The sequence below is a fragment of the Cervus canadensis genome, chromosome 29 (genome assembly GCF_019320065.1).
Source record: "Cervus canadensis isolate Bull #8, Minnesota chromosome 29, ASM1932006v1, whole genome shotgun sequence".
NCBI classification, from domain to species: domain Eukaryota; kingdom Metazoa; phylum Chordata; class Mammalia; order Artiodactyla; family Cervidae; genus Cervus; species Cervus canadensis.
The window spans coordinates 17,868,235-17,877,924 of NC_057414.1; positions in this window are offsets into that span (position 1 = coordinate 17,868,235).

Consider the following 9,690-nt stretch of genomic DNA (forward strand, 5'->3'; position numbering starts at 1 on the left):
CCTCCATGGGTTTGTGCTTTTTGCAGTTTTCTTGTTGATTTATAATCTCATAGTGTTGTAGTCAGAAGAGACCATTGATATTATTTCCTTTTTCTTAATTATCAAGGCTTGTATTGAGGCCTAGCATTTGATGTATCCAGGGGAATGTTCCATGTGCACTTGAAAAGAATGTGTATTCTGTTTTTGAACGGAACAATCTAAATGTGTGTGTATGTACATATGTAAAGTCCATCTGAACCACTGTGTCCTTTAAGGCTGGTGTTTCCTTATTGATTTTCTATCTGGGTGATCTGTCCACTGATCATTAAGTCCTCCGTTATTATTTTGCTTCTGTCAGTTTCTCACTTTATGTAAATATTTGTCTTATATATTTAGGTGCTCCTACTTTGGGGGCATGTATATTTACAATGAAAGAAAGTGAAAGTGTTAGTTGCTTAGTCCTGTCCAACTCTGCGACCTCATGGACTGTAGCCCGCCAGGCTCCTCTGTCCAAGGGATTCTCCAGGCAAGAATACTGGAATGGGTTGCCATGCCCTCCTCCTGGGGTATATTTTTGGATTCATCTCTTGGTCATTATACACAGTCCTTTTTTTCTTGTAACAGTGTTTGTTAAAAAGTCTGTCTTGTCTGATAAGTATTGCTACCTTGACTTTCTTTTGGTTTCCGTTTGTATTGACTACCACTTTTCATCCCCTCACTTTAGTCTGTATCTTTAGCTCTGAAGTAAGTGTCTTATAGGCAGTATATACAAGGGTTTTGCTTTAGTGTCCCGTCATTCTGTCTTTGGATTGGAGCATGTAGGCCATTTACTTTAACTTTTGATTTGTATGTACTTAATGCCTTTATGTTTATTGTGTCGGAGTTGTTTTTTATTCCTTTATGTACTTGGAATTTTAATGACAATCTTCAGTGTTTACATTTTCTGTGTTCTTTGTATCACTGTGGAGCATTGTGGATTGGGATTCGTCATTACCATGAGGTCATATATAGTAATCTGTATATGTGACTATTTTAAGTTGCTGGTCCCTGAATTTCAGATGCGTTTTAACAATCCTGCATTTTTACTGTCCTCTCCTCAGGTTACTGCCTTTGTCATATTTTACGCCCATTTTGTAGATGATTATACTAAATTGAATTTTAACTTTCTTACCAGCTGTGTGCATAATTTAGTACCTTTACTAAATTTTTGCCTTTACCATTGAGCGTTTTCCTTTTATAAGTTTCATGTTTTTAGTTCTGGCCTTCTCTTTCTTTGCTTAGAAAAGTCCTGTAACATATCTTGTAAAGCTGGTTTGGTGGTGCTGGACTTTTTAGATTTTCCTTGTGTGTGAAGTTCTTAAACTCTCCATCAAGTGTGAGTGAAAGTCCTATAGGACAGAGTATTCTTGGTTATATTTTTCCCTCTTGCCACGTTACGTATATTGTGCTGCTCACTTCTGGCCTGTGAGTTGGTGTTGAGAAGTCAGCTGAAAGTCTTACGGTAGTTTCCCTTGTCACCTGCTGCTGCTTCTTTGCTGCTTCTGATGTTCTGTCCAACCTTTGCCATTTTACTCACGTGTGTCATGATGTGGCCCTCTTTGGGACTCTCAGTGCTTCCTGGACCTGGAAGTCTGTTTACTCTCTCAGGTTAGGGATGTTTTCAGCTCTTCCTTCTAACGTGTTCTCTACTCCTTTGCTCTTCCCTTTCTAGGGGCTTTATAATGTGAATATTAGTTACTTGATGTCCCAGATGTCTCTTAAACTACCATTTCTTATTTCTTTCTTTCAGCATCAGTGATTTTCACTACTGCCTTTCAGCTCAGTGATCTGTTGCTCTGCTTCAATCTGTTGATGTCTTCTACTGTACTGATTTCAATTATATTCTTCACCTCTGGTGGGTTTTTAATATTTTGTAACTGTTTAAAACTTCTCTCTTCTAACTCGGTTAATCTGTTCTTCTCCTTAGTTCTTCCATCAGCTTTATGATAATCCTCCTCAGGTAGATTCCCTGTCTTCACATAACTTCTAAGAAGAACTGGTTCCTTCATTTGGACCATGTTTCTCTGTCTCCTCCTCTTGCCTAAATTGCTGCACTTTGTGTAGGTGATGTTTGGTTCGTTTTCCCGAACTTGGACACGTGGCCCCTGTAGGAGACATCCTCCGTGTCCCAGAAGCACACGCCCCTCTTGTGACCAGAGCTGTATGCCCTAGGGTTCCCTGTGAGGGCTGCATAGGTCCTGTGCATGGTATTCACAGGCTGAAGACTATGGCTGGTCTGGGAGGTGTGGCTGGCCCTTCCATCCATTTGGTTGCCAGGCCCTGCCTTGTACAGAAGCCACTAGATTTTGGTTGTAGGGGGAGGTCCTGAGAGCGTGGCTGCAGAATCACAGGGGGCCCCCGGGGTTGGTGCTGGCTTACAGGTGGGCTAAGTCGGGGTCCAGGTAATCCCAGGGCTGCTCCCCACCCATCAAGTGGTGACACCAGGTCCTGGGGTGAGTGCTGGCCCTTCGGCAGGAAGAGCCAGTCCTGAGGTCTGCCTGAGGGCCTCTGAGCTCCGTGGCTGGTGTCAGACGGCTGATGGGTGGCGCACAGGTGCCCTGATGCTTGTGTTGGCCTGCCGGTGAGTGGGCCGGGTCCTGTCACAGCTGGCTGTAGTTGTCCTGGAACTGGTGTCTGCCCACTGCTAGGTGAGGATGGCTTCAAGGCCGGAGCAGGCTTGCTGGTGGGCAGGACTGGGTCTGGGGTCTCTGACTGCAGGGCTCTGGGTGTCGCTGGTCTAGGGCCTATGCACTGCCTGTGTGTGGGGCCAGGTCCCGGGCCCTCTGATGGGCAGGGCCATGTCCGGGGCACCTGTGAGCTAGGGGGCCTTAGCGCAGCCTTCTGGTGGGTGGGGGCTTGTCCCTGCCCAGTTGGTTGCGGAGCCTGAGCATCCCAATCCTGGCGCCCACAGCTGTTGGGTAGGTCGGGCCAGGTCCTGAGGCTGACCAGGTAGAGAGAGGCTCCCCCAGTGGTGTGGCCGGCACATGTTCATGTGAGACAGTGAGATCCCAGATGGCTGCTCCCGGTGGCTGTAAACCCAGGACAACCAGTCTCCTGAAAGTAAAGCCTGCTGCTGCTGCTAAGTCGTTTCAGTCGTGTCCGACTTTGTGCGACCCCATACACAGCAGCCCACCAGGCTCCTCCGTCCGTGGGATTCTCCAGGCAAGAACACTGGAGTAGGGTGAAAGTAAGCCCTACTGGCCCTCAAAAGCAAACTGCCTAGGGGCTTGTCTCCCTGTTACAAGACCCCCATTCTGGGGAGCCTGATATGGGACCCAGACCTCTTGCTCCTTGGGGAGAACCTCTGCAGTTGTAGCTATTCTCCCATGTGTGGGTGACCCACTCTGGGGGATGGGTCCTCCTCTCTTGAAGCATGTTGTTTCAGGTATACAACATAGTGACTCAGTGTTTTTACCGATTATACTCCTTTATAAATTCTTACACAATGATGGGTATGGTTCCCTGTGCTATACAGTTAATCCTAGTTGCTTATCTATCCTATCCATTCATATCGGCCCCACTTTGTGTCTCCCTGCGTCATCTCCCCTTTGGTTCCTCTGAGTTTGTTTCTATAAGTTTGTGTGTCTGTGTCTGTTGTACACATACATTCATTTCTTAGATTCCACATATGAAGTGATACCATATAGTATTTGTCTTCTCTGACTCGTTTCTCTAAGCAATAATATTCTCCAGATCCATCCACGTTGCTGTAGATGGCATTATTTCATTTTATTTCAGTCTTTTTCCCATTGTGTGTTTGTACCTTCTTTATCCCTTCTTCTGTTAATGGACACTTAGGTGCCTTCCGCATCTTGGCTGTTTAAGTAAGGCAGCTATGGACACTGTGGTGCACGTATGTTTTCAAATTAGTATTTTTGTTGTTTTGTTTTTTTCCTAAACGAGCCCAGGAGTAGAAATGCTGGATCATGTGGTAGTTGCAATTTTGTTTTTTTAAGGAACATTCATGCTGTTTTACATGGTGGCTATACCATTTTACATTCTCATAAAAAGAGTACAAGGGTTCCCTATTCTCTACATCTTCCCCAACATTTATTATTTGTACACTGTTTGATGGTGGCCATTCTGACTGATTTGGGATAAAACCTCATTGTAATTTTGGTTTGTATGTCTCTGTTAATTACCAGTGTGGAGCCTCTCTGCATGTGCCTGTTTGCCATCTCTGTGTCTTTTCTGGGAAAATGTTTGTTGGAGTCTTCTACCCATTTTTTTGATTGGATCTTTTTTTTTTTTTTTTTGGTACAGAGTTGTATGAGCTGTTGGTACATCTTAGTTAGTAACCCCTTGCTGGTCGTGCCATTTGCAAATAGTACTTTCCATTCAGCCGATTTTTTGTTGATGACTTTTGTGCAAAAGCTTTTATGTGTAATTTGGTCTCATTTGTGTGTGTTTTTTTAAATTATTGTTTGTTTTGTTTGCTTTAATTTCTTTTGCTTTAAGTGACTGAATCAAGAAATAGTGCCTCCGTGTATGTCAGAGGCTCCTATCATCTCTTGTATGGATTCTGTGGTTTTATGTCTTATATTTAGGTCTCAATATAATTTTGAATTTAGAATGTTCTGTCACCTCACATAGTAGAATTATCTTTCTTTTACATGTGGTCATCCACCTTTCCCAGCACCACTTGTTGAGGTGGTCTTTTCTCCACTGTATAGTCTTGCCTCCTTTGTAGATTAATTGACTATAGGTGTGTCAGTTTATTCCTGGGCTCTATAGTAACATTGCTGTATATCTGTTTTTCTACCAATACAACACTGGTTCGATTACTGAGCTTCGTAGTATAGACAGAAGTCTGGGAGTATCATACTTCCAGCTTTGCTCTTTTTTTTAAGATTGCTTTGGGAATTTGGAGTGTTTTATAGTTCTCTATCAGTTTTTGGATTATTCTAGTTCTGTGAGTAATATTCTCACAGTTTGATAGGGATTGACTTAAATGTGTAGATTGATTTAGGTATTATGGCCATTTTAATAATTCTTTCAATCCAAGAGCATGAAGTATCTTTCCATTTCTTTTAATCATCTTCTATATCTTTTAACAATGTTTTATATTGTTTTTAGCCTATAGTCTTTTCACTGCCTTGGTTAAGTTTTATTTATAGGGTTTTTTTTTCTTAATGTGACTTTAAACAGGATTGGTGGTATTTGGTTTTTGTTTTTTTTTTTTTAACTTTCTCATTCTGATATTTTATTATTGGTATATAGGAATGCAACTTATTTCTGTATATTAACAAGCTTGCTGAATTCATTAGTTCTCATAGTTTTTAGGTGGAGACTTCAGGGTTCTTGATAGTGTCATCTGGACATTTGCATCTCTTTGCTTCCAGCTGGGTACCATTTATTTCTTACTGTGTCTGATTTGCTCTGTCTAGGACTTCCAATACTATTTTGATTAGAGGTGGGGAGAGTAGGCATTCTTGTCTTGTTCCTGAATGTAGTAGAAAGGCTTTCAGCTTTTTGCCGTTGAGTGTTACATGTTGGCTGTGGGTTTGCTTTAGTGACCTTTTTTATGTTGAGACATGTTCCCTCTATACCCACTTTGTTGAGAGGTTTTAGCCTGGATGGATGGTGCATTTTATAAAGCTATTCTGCATCTATTGAAATGAAGATTATGTTTCAGTCTTCCTTTTTTTTAGTATAGTTATCACTTTTTGTTTTCATTTTACATATGTTGAACCCTCCCTGCAACCCTGGAATGAATCCAATTTGAGAGTGGTATTTGATGCTTTTTGTGTATTGTTGAATTTGGTTTGCTCATACTTTGTTGAGGATTTTTGCATGTGTGTTTGCCAAAGGTGTTGACCTGTAATTTTCTTATTTTGTAGTGTCTTTGTCTGGTTTTTGTGTCAGGATGATGGGTGGCTTCATGGAATGCATTTGGGAGTGCTCCCTCTACAGTTAATTACTTGGAAGAGTTTCAGAAGGATAGATAGAAGGCACACGGTCCTTTGTGTGCCAGATAGAATTACCTTGTAGACTAGACTGGGTCAGACTTTTCTTTAATGGGAGTTTTGTTTTTTTTTTTAATTACAAATTCAGATTCACTTCTGGTGATCGGTTCAAATTGTCTAATTCTGCTTGACTCAGTCTTTGCAGTCTGTAGGTTTCTAGAAATTTTTCCGTTTTCTAAGTTGTCCTATTGTTGGCCTATAGTTATTCATAGAATTTTTTTTTTTTAATTTTCATGGTACCTGTTATGTATCCATTCATTTCTCATTTTATTTGGGTTCTTTCTCTTTTCTGTGAGTCTGACTAAAAAGTTTATCAATTTTATCTTTTACAATAGTGTATGGTTTTATTGATCTTTTATTTTCTCTCTGATCTTCATTTCCTTCCTTCTGTTCACATTGTACTGTTTTTTTCTTTTGCTAATTCTTTTACTTGCTGGGTTAAGTTGTTTGAGTTTTTATTTTTCCTTGAAGGTCTATATTACTATGAACTTCCCTCTTAGAAGTAATGTGGCAGAGTCCAGTAAATTATATAGAGTCGTGTTTCATTTTCATTTGTCTAAGGTATTTTGATTTGTTTTTGATCTCACTGTTGACACATAGATTCTTTTCAGAAGCATGTTTAGTCTCCACATGTTCTTTTTTCAATTTATTCTCTTCAGTTGATATAACAGTGGGAAAAATGCTTGCTATGAATTCTATCCCCTTATATTTGTTGAGGCTTATTTCTTGACCTAGTAGATGATCTATCTTAGAAAATATTCCATGTGCACTTCAGAAATACTAAAATTCTGCTTTGTTAGATGATATGACCTATGGATATCAATTAAGTCCAACTGATCTATTATATCATTTAAGGTTATGATTGACTTATTAATTTTTTTAACTGTCTTATACTTTATTTTTGGATGTCACTGAGCTGTTAGTCTCCTCCTATGAAGTCTCTGTCTTCATGTCTATTAATATTTGCTTTATATGTTGTTTATGTTTAGTTGCTAAGTAGTGTCTGACTCTTTGCAACCCCAGGGACTGTAGACTAGCAGGCTCCTTTGTCTATGGGATTTCCCAGGCAAGAATACTGGAGTGGGTTGCCATTTCCTCTGCGGGATCTTCCCAACCCAGGGATCGAACCCACATCTCTTGCATTGGCAGGCAGGTTGTTTACCACCTAGCCACTAGGGAAGCCCTTCTATATATGTTGCTGCTGTTGCTGCTAAGTTGATTCAGTCGTGTCCGACTCTGTGCGACCCCATACACGGCGGCCCACCAGGCTCCCCCGTCCCTGGGATTCCCCAGGCAAGAACACTGGAGTGGGTTGCCATTTCCTTCTCCAATGCATGAAAGTGAAAAGTGAAAGTGAAGTCACTCAGTAGTGTCCAACTCTTCGCGACCCCATGGACTGCAGCCTACCAGGCTCCTCCATCCATGGGATTTTCCAGGCAAGAGGACTGGAGTGGGGTGCCATTGCCTTCTCCCTTTATATATGTTAGGTGATCCTATATTAGATATGTATATGTTAACAAACATTCTCTTATTGCATTGATCCTTCAAGCATTATATAATGCTCTTTTTGCCTTTTTTTATCCTTTGATTTAAAATCTGTTTTGTCTGATAGGAGTATTGCTACTCCTGCTTTCTTGGTCCTGCTTGCATGAAATCTTTTTCTATCCTCTCAGTTTCTGTCTCTGTGTCTTTCACCCTGAAATGAGTTTTCTGTAAGCAGCCTATTGAAGGGTCTTGTTTTTTTAATTCAGTCAGCCACCCTATGTCTTTTTGCTTTTCAAAGCTATTTTTTAGCCACTAAAGAGCATATACTTAATGACAGTAATTAATTCAATGTACATAAAATGACTAAATTCCACAACTCCTTACTATGTTAAAGTACAAATTGCTAGTTATAAGTAACAGCAAAATGTGTTGAATAACGTTGATTCCAGTTGTGCGTGCATCAATGCATATTTTAAATAGGATTGACTTAACTGTAAATAAAATATTGCTACTGAAGGTAAAAGAACATTATTAAATAAACTTATAAGCCAAAAGTATAAAACAATATCAGAGTTTGGGCTTCCCAGGTGGCATTAAAGGGAAGGAACCCAGCTGGCAGTGCAGGAGTCATGAGATGTGTGTTTGATTCCTGGGTCTGGGCCCTGGGTTGGGAAGATCCCCTGGAGAAAGGAATGGCAACCTACTCCAGTGTTCTTGGCTGGAGAATCCCATGGACAGAGTAGCCTGGTGGGCTACGGTCCTTAAGGTTGCAAAGATTTGGACATGACTGAAGTGACTTAGCACACAATATCAAAGTTAAAAGAATATAATGATTTGGGTATTTGGGAGCAGTTTTGCTTTTCAATATAACTTTTTTATATTTGAATATAGTTTATTATCAATGTTATTATCAATGTTTATCTGTGCAGCAGTCATTTCAGGTATACATACACATATATCCATCTTTTTCAGATTTGTTTCTCATATAAATAAATCACAGAGTATTGAGTAGAGTTCCCTGTGCTATACAGTAGGTTTTTATTGATTATTTTATATATAGTAGTGTGTGTGTATATATATATATATATATGTTAAACTCCTCTAATTTATCCCTCCCCTGCCTGCCTTTCCCATTTGGGAACCACTAGTTGTTTCCAGAATCTGTGGAAAATCTCATGGTCAGAGGAGCCAGGCAGGCTATAGCCCATGGAGTCACAAAGGTCAGACACACTTAGCAACTAAACAGTAAAAACAATTACATCCTTATTTATTCCTAAATGATATTTTAAAAGGAAGGTAAGAATCTATATTTCAATTAATTTCTAAACACATGGTGGATTTCGACCAAAATTAGTTATTCATCTAACTGGGCAGTAAATTTTCTAGTTGCCATTGAACAAAAATCAAAGCATATTTTAAAATACACATTACCTGCCCAAGGGGTGGTTGCCCTCACCCCTTGCTGCTACCTCTTCCTGCCTGTCATTTGAATAAAGTATTTCTACAGAGCACTTGGAAAAAAACAATAAAATACACATTAATCTGTATTTAAAGACTGCTCTTTTAAGGAAATTTAACATATAATTTATCTTAATAGTATGTCAGAAGTGTTTATTTTAAAGCTATGATTTCTAAATTTCTGTACATAGTTAATTACACACATGTATGCAGAGGAAATTAGATCAATAATAAGTAGACGATAGATGATAAATAGATGATAAAGGAGGAGGAGAGAGCGAGGGAGGGGCAGGGAGAGAGGAAGAGAGAGAGAACTGGCAACATCAAGGCTTCACTGTGCCATAAGCTGCGGAGACCAGAATGTCAGTGATCTATAAAGCTCCTGTATTCTCAATTTTAAATGGCACACTAAGTTTACAGCTGTTGCCAGCTCTGTTGTTGTATTTCCTTAGACACACGTGCTTAGTCTACAGTGGACTTACTAATGGACTAAATCCCGTTTTAGCTCATGCCTGCCACCAACCTGAAACACCAGCCCATGCAGACATGAGAGCCATCGACCTCCCCACCTTTGGCTGCACCTTGGTGTACACCTGCCATCCAGGATTCCTTCTCTGGGGTGGGTCTGAGCACAGGATGTGTAATCAGACATGAAATGGACAGGGAAGTCCCCTGTCTGTAAAAGTAAGTCACTGGTGAGAAGTGAGAGTGGGTCCCTGCAGAACAGACTCGTGTCCAGGTGGAAGAACCCCAAGGAGTAGCC